Source organism: Mus musculus, chromosome 8 (assembly GCF_000001635.26).
Source record: "Mus musculus strain C57BL/6J chromosome 8, GRCm38.p6 C57BL/6J".
In the NCBI taxonomy this organism is placed as follows: Eukaryota; Metazoa; Chordata; class Mammalia; order Rodentia; family Muridae; genus Mus; species Mus musculus.
In genome coordinates this window covers 30,941,391-30,960,309 of record NC_000074.6, presented here as the reverse complement: position 1 = coordinate 30,960,309, position 18,919 = coordinate 30,941,391, and the positions used below count along the sequence as shown (strand labels likewise).

Genomic DNA, 18,919 nt, shown 5'->3' with positions numbered 1-18,919 from the left:
CTTTAGACCAGCTTAGCCATTAGCTCATAGAGATCCACCTGCCTCTGCCTCCCAAGGCTGGGATTAAAGGCTTGTGTGACAACTTCCTAGTTTATGTTGAGATTCTTAAACTTCCATTGGTTAGACCAGCACTGCCTTTAAAGGCGTCTGTACTTTTGGAATATAGGAGCTCATTCTAGAGGTGCAAGATTGTACTATAGTCGGGAGGAAAGGGAACGCTGAACACGGGTCTTAATTCTGTTCTGCCCATCTGCTTCACGTTGATAGAAATTCTCTTCACAATGGAATACACAGGGGACATATGACATCCAGGGTTTCAGAAAGGCTGCCACCTTTAACCCCAATGGAAGAGAATTTCCCGTTTCACTGACCTGTGGTGGCCCCAATTTGTTAGCCTGCTCAGAGCTCTTCCTAGTAAGTGCCCGAGCAGACATCATGAGGTATGTTTCTACCTGATATCCCTTCAAGCAGGCCTCTCTAAATACTGTGCTTTTTTTTTTTTTTTAATTTTATTTTTAAACTTCAGCTTAACACTGACAAGCTGGAAGGTAATATTTTTAAATCCCCTAAGAGATCGTCATTTCTGTTTTTCAGGGTGCATATCTGTAAACACGGTGCTTGGATATAACAGAAGGAAGTGGCGCAGTCACTCAGCGAGGTCACTTCCTGCCCAGCAGGCTTCTACGTCGGTGGAGTGGCAAGGTGATGGGGTGCTACCATGCTGGCTTCAAATTCCCATGAGGACTTTATTTAAAATCGGCTCTAACTGGGAAAGTAATGCGAATTTTTACTCGAGACACTAACCTCACACCCTCTTTTACTGGAAGTCATCCTTTTTGTTTTCTACAGCTGGTACGATAAAGAGGTTGCAAACAAGGCACGTTTTAGTTGGACTAAAAAACGCCCCGCAAGATTCCAATACAGAGTTAAAGCTCTGCAGAGGGAGACGGAAAGAGGAGGGAACAGAAGCCTCTGCTTAGGAAGAAAGAGACAGCTTCGCAAAGGTGTGCTTGCCAGGCAGATTAAGAGCAAACCGCTCAGCATCTGCGGTGACTTTGGGCTAAGGTGGAAGGAAGCAGCGGCTGAAAGAGAGCTACAGGTGGCTGAATTAATTAACTCCAAATCCCCACATCCCAGACCAGCCGTTGCTGGGATTAGGAAACCAGAGCTAGTTTACCTGTGAGCCCCAAATCGCAGATATTATTTGGATTCAAATTGGAACTGTGGCGATTGATTCCTGGGTGGGGCTTGGGGCGGGGCGGGGCGGGGCGGGGCGAATGGGGTAGATGAGGTGATTATGTATTTTATTTGTCTGGGAAAATGACTAGCTCTATTCTCTCAAGCCCTCTCCTGTTCTGTCTTTCTCCATCGGCCGCCTTGTGTCAGTATCTCTCACTTCTTTCTAATTCCAGGTCACTACTCTATCTCAGTTTTCCTATTTTGTTTTCTTTCATTTGCGGGTTACCTATTCCTGGAAGGCACAAGTGCATTGCTTTAATGAGTTGCCATTCAGAAAACATTTGTCTCAACTAAACATGAAAACCAAACCCAAACAATAAAACCCTCCAAAAATTCTGCCAGGATGAAAGATGAAAATGAACACCCAATCTAGGAGAACAGTGAACTCGCAAAAAAGGTGATTTCAAAGACTGCATTAAGTCCACTATGAGGGAGGACTGGCGACTGACAGGGTTTTATTTTCAAGAGGACTAAACACTCCAATATCAAACTGAAGACTGCTGGCTTTCCTCTGCTTCTGTGGCAATATGTCTGGGGTTGGGGTGGATAAGATAAAAGAGGGGACATAAACCAGGTGGACATATTACTCAAGAGCATCTCAGAGTTAGAGCAGATAGACTCGATGAGGGAAAGTGTGGATGGCTACCTTTTGTCACCTGCACCTGTGAGACTGGTAACAGTGGCATTCATAGAGATCACGGCTTCATAGGAAGACTTTGGTTTGAATCTGCACTCAGCTATTTGTATGCATTTATAGAACGAGAACTGGAGATGGAAACTGATCACGTAGGGCAGGAACGCTGAAACAGCATTTCTAAGAATATCTTTGCTGGAGGCCAGGGATGCCAGAGGGAGTTCTGGCCTGGATCCTTGTTATCTCCTTAATGAGCACCTCTGCCTGAAGACTGTATGTGATCACATCCCGCTCACCACTCTTCACCCCAGTTTCTGTCATCAGTTCTTTTAAAAGCCCCCACTCTAGGGGGTGTGATGGATCCCTATTTCCTGTGACCCTCTCCTGCTAGGCTACACTATTCTCAATGACACTCCAACCTTCTTGTGTCTTCTGTTTGACTTTGGGAAGATTATCATACTGTCTTAGAACGGGTTCACTTACCTAACAGGGGGGATGAGGAAACCTATTAACAGCCATTGCTGAGACTTTTCATGAGATGAAATACTTCACGATACATGATTAACAAGTCATGGCAACTATTGTTGTTTTGGTAGAAGAAGGTCCAGATTTAAAAGACCTTGCTATGGGAAAGGTCACTGGAACCCTCATAGTCTGCCAGAAGGAATGTTGCATGTTCATACACATCTGGAATTCTCTTGCAGAACTTTGTGGTGTGGCTTAGAATATCATCTTAGGGTGTCTATTGCTATGATGAGACACCATGACCAAAAAGCACGCTGGGGAGGAAAGGGTTTATTTGGCTTACACTTCTATATCCCAGTTCGTCATCAGAGGAAGTCAGGACAGGAACCTGGAGGCAGAGGCCATGGGAAGGTGCTGCTTACTGGCATGACCTGCTCAGCCTGCTTTTCTTATAGAACACCAACCCAGGGATGGAACCACCCACAATGGGCTAGGTCTTCCCCTATCAATCTCTAATTAAGAAAATGGCTTACAGCTGGATCTTATGGAGGCATTTTCTTAATGGAATCCCCTTTCTTTCAGATGACTATTGGTTGTGTCAAGCTGACAACAAGAATTGCCATCACAAACATTGTCATTTCACTTTCCCAACAAAGGCACAGGTAAGTAAATATTTTAGACTTGCAATTACCCCATTTGCTGTTGTAATGACCCAACTTTAGGGCTGTACAATGAAAAGCAGTCATAGACAATACGTTTGGTGTCCCAACCAATCTTTATTTGTGGCTGCTGAGATGAAAGTCTCACATACCTTCCATGTATTATAAAAGGTCATTTTATATAAAAAGAATTTTTAAAAGCTAGTTAAAAATGCAAAGGGCACCTTAGTTAGCAGAAAGTGCAGAGACAGGCAGCTAGCTAGAGCTGATCTCCAGTCTGTGGTTGGCTGACCCTTATCTTAGATCTACAAGATACTAAGACAGTGGGTGTCTTCTTTCCTTAGGTCACAGATAAGGAGATGGCATAGAGATGCTCTGATGTGCGTCAGATTTTAGCAAAGAAGCAGAGCTGGGGTTGGAAATTGCATGTTGTAAATACTGGTTCAGTGCCCTTTAGTCTGGGTTCTCTTTACATTGGCTTTAACTTCGCGTTATCTTATTTCTTATTGTTAGTTTCTCTCAGTATGTATCCAATCTGCCTGTGTATTGATTTCTGGAGAGACTCCATTGCTTAGCAAGAGAGACAAAATCAGGGATGGCTTATGGACCAAGAAGTTGACAAGTCACCTACAAGACCATATACGTAGGGTGGGGGGACATGCAGCAGTCAGGGGAGTATCTCACATACAAATGAGGAAGGTATTGTCTATCTCAGGCTGCTTAGGCTGTCAGGAATGAGCTACAGGTCTCAGGTTTGTTGATTTTTGGAGGAGATGCCAGAAATCCAGGGTTCTATGGGGTCTACTCCAGTTTCTCTGTGAGCCTGTGTGTGTGTGTGTGTTGAGACACGGAGTGTTAGCCCAAAGTGAGTTCAATCTTACTATATAGCCAAATATGACTTAGACCTTCTGATGTTCCTTCCTGAATGCATGCACCACTGTGCCTGCTTTTGACTGTGAAAATGTAAGACTCTAACATATTAGTAACATGACATGAGCAAACAGACAGTAAACAAGAACAAAAACTTAAGGCAAGAACACACCAAAGACTAGGAAGAGTGCACAGTGAAGTTTATGATCTTTATCTTAGATTGTGTAGATTGTGATGACTTCATGGCTCAAGGTAACCATGAGCTGTAAATGTTTTAGAAAAATATTCCTTGTTTTTCTTTTTTCTAAAAAAAAAATGTATTTGTTCAAATGGTGACAATAGAAGTTTTTGCTCAAAGGTGATACTAGTGATCACTTTTCTGGGACAGGTGGTCATTTTGTTGTTGTCATTTGTCTATTTATTTTGACTCACTCTAACATGCTGCATACCCCACAATGACCTCCAGTTTATGACTCTCAGTCTCAAACTCTTGAGTCCAGCGACTAAGATGTATACCACCATGCCCTGCTATGTAGCTAGTTGAGATCTGAGAGGTAACTGGCATTTTGAAGGGGAACTGACTGGAAGGAGAGTGTGGCTTAAGGATATATTTCACATCCTTATCTGTTTTGCTGGCCCCAGGAACTTTGTTCTGTGTTTCAACCCATAGACTGCCAACAATCCTGGCAAGTGTTTTGTTTGTTGAAAAGTCTGATTTAGAGGTGTCTTTCTTGTTCTTTCTTCTTTTCATTGACACCCCAAATAGTTCAATTTCCTCCTAAGGTGATGCTTCTTTGAGGGCCTGCATTTCTGCCAGTATTTGTTTTTATGACAGTTGTGACTTGGAGGGAAGGGACCTCCATCTATGAAGAGTAAGGAAGACAGCAGTTCTCCAGGAAGAGTGACAAGGTACTGAGACATAAGCCAGTCAAATCAGACTTCCCACGTAGGGGTGCTCAGGAGGGTCTTCTTGAGTCCTCTGGCAGTAGTGAGACTTTCTGGTTCTCACTCTTACAGGAGCTGAGCCATCGAATCTGGTGTTGGCCACATGGGTGTTTGTGATGCTGACCTAGGATGACGGTCACTGGTTCACACTGGTTCTGAACTTGAAGTCCTACTAGCAAGAATACTATTTTATAAGGGAAACCTATAGAACATACAGTATGGAACCCCATCTAGTGAACACTGTGAGGGACACCATCAGATCCAACAGAAATGATACTAATTTGAAGTAGAGACAGTATCTAGAGACAGAGCCAAGTTTTCATCAAGGAAGAAACCAATGGCAGGGGACTTTGCCATGTGTGGGCAATGGATTAGCGTGTATTGCATGATATTTAAAAACATGGACTCTCTCTGATGCCCTGCCATTATTTGAATGTATCCCCACACTTGGGCTTACTCCCCATTCTAAGGCATTCAGAAGTGGGTCTAGGAATGACTTTAGGAAAGTGATTGTGTTTGGAGGTTTCTGCCATTATAAATGTGCTAATTCCTTAATAGATGAATCAACTGATTGCTTGGCTCCCGTGTTTGCCTTTCTTGCTATAAAAAGACCTTGTTCTCTTGGAGGTCTGCAGAACCTTCATCCATAAGAACTCTGTCAGTAAATGTGGTCTCTAAACATTGGACCTCTGTGGTGGTATGAATAGGTTTGGCCCCCATAGACTCGTGTGTTTGAATGCTTGAATGCTTATGGGGAGTTGAACTATTAGGAGTTGTGGCCTTGTTGGAGTAGGTGTGGCCTTTTTGTAGAAAGTGTCCCTGTGGGGGTGGACATTGAGGTCTCCTCCTATGCTCAGGCTCTGCCTAGTGTGGATGAAAGTCTTCTGACTGCCTATGGAAGACAGTCTCTTCCGCCTGCCTTCAGATGAAAATGTAGAACTCTCAGCTCCTTCTCTAGCACCATGTCTGCCGGGATGCTACCATGCTTCATGAAGATAATGGACTGAACCTCTGAACCTGTAAGCCAGCCCCAGTTAAATGTTGTCCTTGAGAAAAGTTGCCTTGATCACAGTGTCTCTTCACAGTAATGAAACCCTGACTAAGACAACCTCTCAGCCCCCAGAACTGTGAAAAAATATCTTTATTTTCTTTGTAAATTGTTCCATTTCAGGCATTTTTTTGTTGTGGGCAGAACGGTCCTTGTACTCACAGAGAAGCACTGGGAGAGCCAGGGATGTTAGTTACGCAGGGGTGCCTGCTCAAGGAGAAATGTCACAGGTACTTTACAGTCTACTGACCTCAATGCTATGGATCATAGAGCAGAGTAGATTCTAGACCTTGTAGCTATAGACCGCACCTCATGGGTTTTTATGTAGTCACACCTTTAGCTTTATTATGCATTTGGAATTGGGCTGGTGGGGCTGATTATTACCTGGAAACCTTTCCCCAAGTTGTACCATCGTTTAAATATGCTGGCAATGATGACCTGGCACTAGACTCCCCGAAGTTTGTTCCAGGTTGCTGAAGTAAATCAGTACCAGGTTTTCCTTCTCATGGCTCACTTCCCTGCACGATACCTGCAGGGGCCCACCTCTTATTTTATTATAACTCTATCAAGGAGCTCAATCATATTTTCTGGTAGTCAAATCTTGGATATCTTTTACGTTACGCAAACCCTACATTTATGTGTTTCTGGGGTCCTCTAGGGAGTGAACCTTTCCTAGCAGGGTCTACATAGAAAAGAGTTAAACTTCCCACAGTGGTTCTGTTTGAAGCAGTCATGTTCCTACAGAATTAATGCTGTAAAGAAATGAAATGATTACATCCACTGTGGAAAATTACTTGGCTTCTGTCTTAGTCAGGACAAAACATCTTCCCCAAGAAGCACTTGGGGAGGAAAGGGTTTATTCAGCTTACATTTCCACATTGCTGTTCATCACTGAAGGAAGTCAGGACTGGAACTCAAGCAGGTCAGGAAGCAGGAGCTGATGCAGAGGCCATGGAGGGATGTTCCTTACTGGCTTGCTTCCTCTGGCTTGCTCAGCCTGCTCTCTTATAGAACCAAGACTACCAGCCCAGAGATGGTCCCACGCACAAGGGGCCTTTCCCCCTTGATCACTAATTGAGAAAATGCCTTACAGCTGGATCTCATGGAAGCATTTCCTCAACTGAAGCTCCTTTCTCTGTGGTAACTCCAGCTGTGTCAAGTTGACACAAAACTAGCCAGTACAGCTTCCATTCTAGTAAGGAGAGTATAGAAGAGTACCACGTCTAGTCTCCAGCAGTTACCTCCCTCCTTGCAGAATACTTCCTATGTTGAGAAGTAGCATGCTTTTCATTCCCCTGTGAGCCTAGGCTCATGTTGCTGTGGGCTTTGACCAGTATCTGGCAGTGAACTGGAGGAGGTTTAGCCTGCCTGCAACTCTGGCTTCTTTCAAAACAAGCTACCATAGGTGGTGTGTGACAGTGCTGAAGATACCACAGTCTGTGGGAGCCATCATGTGGAGAGGACTTATACATAGAGAGAAAAGGGGTCATGGATTGAGGGTGATTATTCACAGGGTTTCAACATGTCTTGTGATTTCTGTTTGCCTTGGATTGATTGATTGATTGATTTTGGAGCTAATGTCTCCCTTTGTCCCAGGCTGGCATTCTTCTTGTGTCTGCCTCTATAGTGCTAGGATTACAGGTATTAGCCAACATACCTGACTCTATTGCCTTTTTAAAGTACATTTGTTTTTAAGGAGGCTTGTATGATCAGAGTCTTTGAAAGACAGAGTTAGGCTATGCCTCCTCTTCAGAGGGCAGATGTGTTTTTCACAGGATAGTAACAGCATCTCCTTGGAGTAAGGAAGGCATTTTTTTTTTTTTTTTGTTGGTAGCAGCTTATAGGACTGGGAGTTTTCTAGAAGGCCCATGCAGTAGCTATAGGATGGACTTATGCTGTTAGCATCATCTACTGGTCCATGCTACATTGTTCCTGTTGATTATCCATGGGCAGGAGATGAAGTGGGCCACAGAACCCACATAAACACTCATGTGGACTCCTGGACCACTGTGACTAACATTCCTGTTTCTCAGACAGACTTCCTGCCAGCATCTATGGAACTGTGATAGGCCAGTTTGTCAGCTGGCAAGCAGGATGCAATCTTCTGCAGTTCTTGTCATCTGCCTAGCGCTTAGGTTCTGTTGATATTCTAACAGACAACAGATGTGTGAGTGATGAAGTCACTGTGGACCTTTTCATCCCAGCAGATGGAGCACATGGAGAAGAACTGCCCAGCTGAGCCCAGCTAAGATGTTACACAGGAGAACAGAGATATTCTCAGCCAAGCTTGGGGATGGTTCGATTTGCAGCTGAGTGTAGGAGAGAACAGAGTTGCTTCTTTCTTCTAAGATCAGCCCAGTTTCCATGATCCTTCTTGTTCACATGGAAACACACACACATGACATCAGGTTTCACATGTGACACATCCAGCTATACCTAGATACAAGGAGTAAAAACCAAACTTTCAGGATAAGTAACTGCCAATGGCCTATCCGACTAATCACTGATAGGACAACATCTTAGGTTCCCTCAATTCTGTCTTGTCCTTGTGTAATAATGTCCATAATGCCTTTACCAGAATTTTCCTCGTCTTGCTTTCCATTTCATGTTCTCTTTCTATTAATTCTGTTCTTTGGCAATTTGATACAAGCTATTCTCACCTCTGCCATCTCTCATCTCTCTCCATCCTCTGTGAAGCCCCTCCCATCTCCTTGCTTGCCTCATTCCCACATTCATGACTTTTTGTTTTGTTTATTTCCCCTTGTGCTTAACCAAGGATGCCTGTGTGACCACAGGATTGGAACTGTCCACTGGAGTCTGGTGGATTCACCACTGGGAACAAAACTGAAGATGATGGCTCTTCTTCTAGAGGGTGTCACTAATGAATAATTCAGCAGGATCCAAGAGCCCCTCATTCACCTGCTACTCACTGTTGAGAGGGCCTGCCTTGTGCAAGCCTAGGACAAGTAATTGTAAGTGGTGTGAGTCTATGATTACAAAGGCTGTGTTATGTGTATGGGATGGGATTTTGCTGTCCTTCCTGCCTTTCAGCTCTTGGATTCTTTCATTCTTCACTTCCACGGTAGTCCCCTCTACTGGCTAGTTTTGTGTCAACTTGACACAGCTGGAGTTATCATAGAGAAAGGAGCTTTAGTTGAGGAAATGCCTCCATGAGATCCAGCTGTAAGGCATTTTCTCAATTAGGGATCAAGGTGGAAAGACCCCTTATGGGTCGGACCATCTCTGGGCTGGTAGTCTTGGTTCTATAAGAGAGCAGGCTGAGCAAGCCAGAGGAAGCAAGCCAGTAAGGAACATCTCTCCATGGCCTCTGCATCAGCTCCTGCTTTCTTACCTGGTTGAGTTCCAGTCCTGACTTCCTTGGTGATGGACAACAGTATGGAAGTGTAAGCTGAATAAACCCTTTCCTCCCCAATTTGCTTCTTGGTCATGATGTTTGTGCAGGAATAGAAACTCTGACTAAGAAAAATTGGTACCAGTATAGTGGGGTATTCCTGTGGCAACCTGACCATGTTTTGGGGAGGATTGTGGAAGTACTTTGGAATTTTGGGCTAGAAGATCCATTCAGTGTTAAGAGCTCTGTCAGATGTTGTGTAGGAGCTTGGAAGATAATGTTGAGAACGGTGCAGAAGATGGAGGCCTGGCTTGTGAAATTTCAGAGGGAAAGTTAAAGACTCTTTTCAGGGCCATTGCTATTTTGGAGTTTGATTATTCTGTGGTTCTGGTTAGCTGGAGCTGAAGAATCAGCTGTGATTAACAAGATACCAGAACTACTAAAGCAAAACCTTTTGCATTACTGGGACTATTGATGCTATTTAGCTGGAGCTAAGAAATTAGTGGTGATTAAGAAGAGACCAGCATCATTGAGGTGAAATCTTCTGGGAAGTGTTTTCTGAAAGCACAAAACAGCTGTGTTCCAGAGATAGCCAAGGTTGTACTCCTGCTGCAGCGGGACTTGGTAACATGTAAGGGTCACCCAGGTGGTACTGGTTTTGAAGGTATGAAGGGCTCACACAGAGCAGCTGAGGCTTGGTGCTGTGAGAGGCCATGGAAGGCCATTGGTGAAGGTGCAGCCTCAGTTGCAATTGACGGCTCAGGACTTAAGGGATCATGCAGTGTTTTGGAGATGCCAGTACCATGAGATGACCACCAAGAGCAGCAACAGTGGAGTACAGGCATCTGGAGCCTAGAGGATGATGCATGTGATACAAAGGGCATGGCTGGAGAAGTGACCCAAGCCCTTGGAGGAGCCCAGAGATCGTGAGTTGGATCCCAGACATTGGACGGTTGGAGATTGATTTTTGCTTTTGATTGTGACTGTGCCCTGATATTTTCCCTCTTGAAGGAAGAAACTATTTTAGTGAAGCCCACAGTTAAGAGACTTTAATTGTAAAAAGACTTTGGGTTTTAAAAGAGATAGATATTTTAAAGAGATTGAAATTTTAAGAATATGTAAATACTTTGGGACGACTAAAGTTATTTAGACCTTGGGGATGAATAAGATTGTAAGGGTTGAAGATTACTAGTGATGTGTTTGTGTGTCAAGTTGACAAGGGGTCAATTGTACTGGCTAGTTTTGTGTCAACTTGACACAGCTGGAGTTATCACAGAGAAAGGAGCTTCAGTTGAGGAAATGCCTCCATGAGATCCAGCTGTAAAGCATTTTCTCAATTAGGGATCAAGGGGAAAAGGCCCCTTGTGGGTGGGACCATCTCTTGGCTGGTAGTCTTGGTTCTATAAGAGAGCAGGCTGAGCAAGCCAGAGGAAGCAAGCCAGTAAGGAACATCCCTCCATGGCCTCTGCATCAGCTCCTGCTTCCTGACCTGCTTGAGTTCCAGTCCTGACTTCCTTGGTGATGAAAAACAGTATGGAAGTGTAAGCTGAATAAACCCTTTCCTCCCCAATTTGCTTCTTGGTCATGATGTTTGTGCAGGAATAGAAACCCTGACTAAGACACCCGCCAAGCTGCAGAGAAGGCAGTATAAATGACTTGTTTGGGGTAAGCCCTCAGCCGTCATTTATTCTCAGCATCTTGGGTAGCATGAGTCAGATCTGCATTCACTGCAGAGAGGCTTCATTGTCAGGGATGACAGTAGACTTTGTCTTGCCATCTGGGTGGGAGTAGCGTCTCTTTCTTGACTTTACTCAGATTCAGGCTCCTTCAGTATTTTTCACTTTCTTTAAACGTTTTATCACTTATTTGTATGTGTGTACATAGGTGTGTGTATGTATTTGTAAATGTGTGTGTATATATGTGAGAATATGTGTATGCTTGTGTGATTGTATGTGTTTATATGTGTACACACACACACACACACACACACATGTATATATGCATGTTTGTATCTGAGGAAGTGTCTTAGTCAGGGTTTCTATTCCTGCACAAACATCATGACCAAGAAGCAAGTTGGGGAGGAAAGGGCTTATTTGGCTTACACTTCCATACTGCTGTTCATCACCAAAGGAAGTCAGGACTGGAACTCAAGCAGGTCAAGGAGGGATGTTCTTTACTGGCTTGCCTCTCCTGGCTTGCTCAGCCTGCTCTCTTATAGAACCTAAGACTACCAGCCCAGAGATGGTCCCACCCACAAGGGGCCTTTCTCCCTTGATCTCTAATTGAGAAAATGCCTTACAGTTGGATCTCATGGAGGCATTTCCTCAACTGAAGCTCCTTTCTCTGTGATAACTCCAGCTGTGTCAAGTTGACACAAAACTAGCCAGTACAGGAAGTCAGAAGGAAGGATAAAGTTTCCTAGAGCTGGAGCCATTGTGAACCACTAAATTGGGTGCTGGAAATTGAACTCTGGTCCTCTTCAAGAGAAACAAAAATTCTTAACTGCCGACTCATCTTTTCAGGCCTAAGGAAGAACTGCATTGTCCAGTACTGAAACCTCGGTCTCCTGGTTCGAAGGTGGCCATGCTCACCACTGTGCATTCAACACACAGATACTGACTCTTTACCAGAGGAGGATAGATTATGAAGGCTTCCGTGTGTCTCATCAGTGCTGCTACTTTCAATCCACTGCCCACAGCTCTGGGGTCAGAGTTTTCCTCATCTCTCAGATCTGTAGGAAATGTTAGTGTTAAGTAGAAGAGGCCTTCTGTACCTGATTGTCATGCTTTGTAGTAAACCCAACACTGGAGAAAGGAAGTAACAGTAGGCAGCGCTGACTTACATATGTGCACATAGTAGCTTCCACTGTTACCAGTGCTGGGCTTGCAAGACAGTTGCAAGCCATACAACCTGCGGAGCCCATATTGTGTTGCTTGCAAGTACATGTGGTTAGGGCTGACCTCTCGGGATTGGGTAAACTGTCATGGAGATTTCCCATGGGAAAAACTGATTTTCCCTCTCTCGACAGCAATGGATTGTTTATAGCTCTTCATCTATAGATGGGGTGGGATGGGGCCTGTGATTTTCCCCAATTTGTGTTGCGATATTGCCATTCTATAGGCCTTGGTTAGGGAGCCATGTTGGTATTTCTTAGGTGCAGCTTCCCCATCATGCTAGAACACACTATCTAGCAACAGAAGTCCTGGTTCTTTGTTTTTTTTGCATCCTTCTATGACCTCTTGTGAGTTTCCCTGAGCCTTAGATATAGGGGTTGCCCTGAAGGTGTATCAACTGGGGCTGGGTACCCCCACTCGCTTATTCTTTAACAACATTCTTAATACCAGTTTTACTCTAAAATGTATGAATACTGTAGGTTTAAAAGCCAGAAAAGACTCTGAAGTACTTACTACACATATTTGTTTATTTCATACATGTATATATGCATGTATATGTATATATGTTATATATGTATATGTGTATATATGTGTATATGTGTATATATGTATGTGTTATGTGTATATGCATATATGCATGTGTATATATTTATATATTTATATATGTATATATGTAATATATTTTGATCCCATATCCTCCTAATTACCTCCTCTTATCACTCTCCCATTCCCTCTGGACTCTTTCCCAACAAATCCCTCTGACTTTCATGTCCTTGTGTGTGTCCTACTGTGACTAATTATGGCTCCTTGAATGAGCACAGGTGTGGGATTATTTACTGGTGCACAGGCAGCTTACCCATGGGTACACCACTGAAAATATGATTACTACACATTTCAACTTGATATGTCATGAATGAAAGCCAAATAACAGCCATGCAGTGGATTTTTTTTTGGGGGGGGTCAAGGGGTAAGCATGGTTTGAAGGCTGTCAATGCTGCTATTAAACTGGAGAACTTTTAGCTGTTTATTACTGCCCCAACAGTGGTGGCACAGTGCCTGTCTCCTTCCTTGCTGAGATTGGGTATTCTCTGGTTTTGGCAATGTCAATACTCTCTTAGAGCACTTCTTGGTTCTCATCCTCCTGCTTCACAATGCACAAAGAGTCTTCACAAGTCTCCTTTGATTTCCACAACAATGCCACGGGTTGGAATGACATATATGCTTCAAATTTCCACTTTAGAGAAATAGGAAATCAAAACCAAGAGAAGGCAATAGCTCACACAAGAGCCCAGAAGAGAACTCAGTGCCTTCTCAGAGCTCTCGGGCATCCCTCCAACTCTTTCCTTTGGAGCTGGAGGACTTGAATTTTTCTGTAAGGGGTGACTTGCTGGCCCATCTGATGAAACTGTGGATGCTCACTGGGAGCTGCCTTTTCTGGCTGCTTACGAGCCTAGCAATTTTAAACTGGCATGTCCAAACTCCAGATTTCCTTCTCTGAATTAAAAGGAATATTAAGGACACCTTGAGGGAAACGGGAAAGATCAGCCACTTTCCTCATTAATCACAGTCTCGTAACCTCAAGGTAAGGAGGGAGGGGGCTTAGGGAAAAAGGGCAGCTGAGAATCAGAGAGCCCGGTACGTGTGTTCCTGCTGACTGTTCTTCCCTAAACTGACAGCCAGCCCCTGTACACAGTGATGCCAGATGCCCCGCCCCTCTGGCACACCATCAAACCTCACTAATGCAATGGAAATGGTAATTATTCCCAGTCTGGAGTATTTCACTTCCTCTGCCCTATAGGGGCATTAAAGCTGATTAAACACATATGCTTTGGGTAGACAGCAACTCCAGTCGCATATGGAGCAATCAGTCTTTTTTCCTGCTCAGTAAGACAGAGAGACCTCATGGCCACAAAGAGCTAGTTCTGAGTTTGGGCTAGAAGATAGGAAGTGATTCCAAATGCTTCATGACAGGCAAACCACGGCAGAAAACCAACCCCCAATTAAAAAACAAAACAAAACAAAACAAAACAAAACTTCCCATATTCCTGTAATAAAAAATCTCAGAAATTCTGTTTTTAAGGTTCATTTATTTATTTTATGTATATGATTACACTGTCACTCTCTTCATGCACACCAGAAGAGGGCATCGCATCCTATTACAGATGTTTGTGAGCCATCATGTGGGTGCTGGGAACTGAACTCAGGACCTCTGGAAGAGTAGTCAGTGCTCTTAACTGCCAAGCCATCTCTCCAGCCTGCTCAGAAATTTTTATTAAAGCTAGATTTTAATTTTAATAATCTGTGATTTCCCTCTCCACTAAAAAACATGTTTTAATGAACATTAGTAAGCTGTACCCATTGGCCTTAAGTGTCGTGTTTATGTGCATATGTATGCACACGTATGTGCTATGAACCTGGAAGGAAGATTTGCAGTGCATGGCAGATGACTCACATGCCCTCAGGATTCAATTAGTCCTTAAAAATATATTTGTTAAGGTGGCTTCTTCAGTCCACAACGCATTGTTTAATTAATCACAGCTTGATTCTCCTCATCGTTGGCATTGGGAAATATTAAGAAGCTATCTAAACACACTCTGGAGTAATTGATTTTGAGATAAGCCTTTGAGCTTAATATTTGTCCATCCCAACTGGTCCCTCCTAGCAGTACCAGGGAGAGTATTACTAGCCTTAGTGCCTGCTGCTGCTATTAAGGGGAACGGGGCTCCACCTGTATGCCAGCAGGATGGACGCTGGATGCTGGGTGCCAGACTGATACCAGGAGGGATCTGCAATTGCAGAGTTAGGTTCTTTTGGCTGTTAGTACTGTGTTCAATAGAATGAAAATCCCCCCTCTACACAGCAGGGCATACGAATCATCCCTCTAAGAAGGGGATTCATGTAATTGGCATGAAATTTCTTTTTCCTTAATAATATTGGTGTACTTGTGTGTGTGTGCGTGTGCATGTGTGTGTGTGCATGCATGCCTATGCACATGCCATGATGCACTTGTGAATGTCAGAGGACAGCTTTTGGGAGTCAGTTCTTTCCTCATTTGGGCTCCAGGGGTTGAACTCAGAACCCATGGCATCAGGCTCATAAAGTAGGAGCATTCACTGGGAGCCATCTCTCCAGTCCTACATAAAGATGAAAAATACTTTAAATATTAAAATAATAAGTATTTAAAAAATAATGCCTACTTTGCCAGTATGTGCTTTCCTACTTTAGTGTTTTGTTTTTAGAGCTTTTTGACTTAAAAACCAACTCTAGATAAAAATTTTTTTTATTTATTACGTATTTTCCTCAATTACATTTCCAATGCTATCCCAAAAGTCCCCCATACCCTCCCCCCCACTTCCCTACCCACCCATTCTCATTTTTTTGGCCCTGGCGTTCCCCTGTACTGGGGCATATAAAGTTTGCGTGTCCGATGGGCCTCTCTTTCCAGTGATGGCCAACTAGGCCATCTTTTGATACATATGCAGCTAGAGACAAGAGCTCCGGGGTACTGGTTAGTTCATAATGTTGTTGCACCTGCAGGGTTGCAGATTATGATGTGTATTTTATTGTAATTTATTAATATTTGAGGAAAATTGTTAAAATAACCCACTCTTTCCTTCAGAGTAATAAGTGCCCATATTTGAGTATCGTTTCCTTTTTGTATCTGTAACTGCTGGGCAGAGTTAGAATTAAAAGAATTTATCTTTTTTTTAAATTTATTTTATTTTTGAAATTTATAATTTGATTACAGCATTTTCCTCTTTCCTTTCCTTGTCCCTAATCTTCCTGTATACCCCTCTCCACTCTCCTTCAAATTCATGGCCTCCTTTTTAAAAAAAATTATTATTGTATACATATACATATATATATATAATCTCTTAAGTACAAATTGTTCATTCCAAACAATGCTACTGAATAATGCTATTGTATGTTTTTCAGGGCTGATGGTTTGGAACTGAACAACCAGTTGGAGTGCTCTTCCCTGGGAAGGACCACCTCTCCCAGCCTTCATCAGTTGCCTGTGGTTCTTTATGTAGGGCTGAGGCCTCCTGGGCCTTTCTCTTTCCTGTTTGGCGTATTGCCTGGTATCATCATTGTTCAGCTTATATATGAATTGTCATGGGTGATCTATCTTTGTATCTATGTATCTATGTATGTATGTATGTATGTATGTATGTATGTATGTATGTATCTATCTATCTATCTATCTATCTATCTATCTATCTATCTATCTATCTATCTATCTATAGATATATATCATACATCGACCAGTAAAGTATGTATGTGTATGTATACACACACACATTATGGGTATAGCTTCTGATATTACTAGGAAACACAATCTCACAGCAAAGTTTCCGATCTTCAACCTCTTACAGTCTTCCTGTTCCCTCTTCCACAATGTTTCCTGAGCCTTATCTGTGGAAGTATCTTATAGATGTATCCATTGGGACAGGGCTCCACAACTCTGCATTTTGATTATTTGTGGATTCCTGAAATGGTTTGTTGCAAAGAGAACTTTCCTCGATGAACGAATGAACGAACGAACGCTACACTTCATTTGTGAATGTAAGGACAAATGTGTATAGATTATTGTTAGGTATTATGTTAGTTTAGTAAATGAGTGATTGTAGATTCTCCTCCTTTTTGAAATATAAGAATTTTAGGGCCTGGAGTGATGGCTTGGCAGTTGAGAGCATTTGATGCTCTTACCGAGGACTTAGCACCCACAAGGCAGCTCAAAGTCACCTGTAACTTCAGTTCAAGGAGATTTGACATCCCATTCTGGCCTCCGTAGGTTCCAGGCATTTGTGTGGTACACAGATATACAGGCAGGCAAACAGTCATACATGTAAAATAAAATAAAAAATTGGAAAGTAGGCATTTTCTCATGTCTGAAGCAATATTTTCAAATACAAATTTTGAAGGTTTAGTACACAGCTTATATTTCAACATAATATTTTTTCTTTCTTTTTTTTTTCCATTTTTTATTAGGTATTTAGCTCATTTACATTTCCAATGCTATACCAAAAGTCCCCCATACCCACCCACCCCCACTCCCCTACCCACCCACTCCCCCTTTTTGGCCCTGGCTTTCCCCTGTACTGGGGCATATAAAGTTTGCAAGTCCAATGGGCCTCTCTTTCCAGTGATGGCCGACTAGGCCATCTTTTGATACATATGCAGCTAGAGTCAAGAGCTCCGGGGTACTGGTTAGTTCATAATGTTGTTCCACCTATAGGGTTGCAGATCCCTTTAGCGCCAAAGATATTCCTACTGGACAATTTGGAAAATAAGGATAGATGTTAAGAATAAAACTCACACAAGAGTCCATCATGTGACAAGCTATTTGTATTTCTATACGTATATGGAATGCATGTATGAAAGTATAGATATATTAATAAATATTCTAGAAATATATGTGTTGATTATATATGTAGATATGTTAAATTTTGAAAAACATTAGATTTAATTTAATTGATATTTTTTAAATTATAGTTTTTCTATTATTATAAAATCTCTAAAATCTTAACTTCATGACTACATAGTATTTTTAAAATATTTATTTTAATTTTAGATGTGCGGTTTGGTTGCCTTGCTTGCATGCATGTCTGGGCATCATGTGCATGCAGTGTCTATGAAAGCCAGGAGAGGGCGTTGGATAACCTGACACTGATGTTACAGACAGTTGTGAACTGTCATGTGGGTACTGGGAATTCAACCAAGGTCCTCTGTAAGAGCAGCTAGTGTTCTTAACCTCTGAGCTATCTCTCTAGCTCCAATAAAATAGTATTTAACTATAGAATTGTAGTATCAATTACTTGACACATCCTATATTGTTGTTATTTAGATTGGCTGTAATGTTTCTTTATTACAGAAGCAACACTAACACTTTTACTCAGGGGAATAAAAGAGCCTTCCTCAGACCAAAGTAACAGCTGCATTTGGGGAAACAATATGCTTTTTTTTTTTTTTTTTTTTTTTTACTGGGGTTGCTAACAGAAATATGGGGGAGGGGTTATTTAGAAAAGCAGTTGCGTCACCTGAAACCTCACCCCCAACATGGGTCATGAATACTGAAGCTCTGGACTGCTCTGGACAGTTTTCAGGCAGTTCCATGGAAGTCTAAACATCTCTTTCTGCTGTTTGGCTGCTCAGAGTGGAGCCCTCAGCAACTCCTTTTATACCGCTGGGTGGGCTGTCAAGAATCTTCCAAGTTTCTGTGCTCTCAGAAATATGAGCCTCTGTTTTCCTCTTGAGGCTCATGAACTACCCCTTCCTTCCCAAGCAAATGATTCGATCTGGAGGAAATGTTACGTTTCAAAGGAACATGTCATACGCACAATAAATCCGCGAAGCAAGCTGAATCAAATCAGCGGAATCTGTGAGCCTGTCTTCCACTATAGCAGGATTGTTTCCTAGGGCTGTGGCTCCAAGTCTACAATAGGGGGCTTCCATAGTTTTTCCTCTCTTCTGGACCTCTTTGACCTACCTGAGAAAGCTCGTCACACAGCTGGTAACCCCACACTCTCTCATTCTCTCATCTGTACCCAAGGGTGGGAAACGGAACACTAGGAAAAGTAATAATAGTTTCATGTTTTTATTTGTATAGTATGAGTGTGTGTGTGTGTGTGTGTGTGTGTGTGGGTGCATGCACATGCACGCATGTGTGCACATGTATGAAGGTCAGAGGGAGTAGAATCTTTCCTTTTGCCATGTAGGTCCTGGGCTTCCTATTTAGGCCAGGCTCCCAGTCAGAGCACTGGAAACAAGCAAACAGCTAAGAAGAGGAGCTAAGAGTCTTGAAGGCTAACT

At 42.8% G+C, this 18,919-nt stretch overlaps 1 long non-coding RNA gene across 2 annotated transcripts; it reads left to right on the top strand.

The window, feature by feature from the left end:
- Nucleotides 1-610: 610 nt before the first annotated feature.
- On the top strand, nucleotides 611-17,609 carry Gm32791. 2 transcript variants are annotated; one of them, XR_378852.3, is made up of 6 exons: nucleotides 611-702; nucleotides 850-1,099; nucleotides 2,921-3,000; nucleotides 8,637-8,832; nucleotides 11,735-11,917; nucleotides 16,043-17,609. It is a non-coding gene; the product is annotated as a predicted gene, 32791 (long non-coding RNA). The 2 variants fall into 2 exon arrangements; XR_870299.1 differs by having other exon boundaries at nucleotides 617-1,099.
- Nucleotides 17,610-18,919: the final 1,310 nt, after the last annotated feature.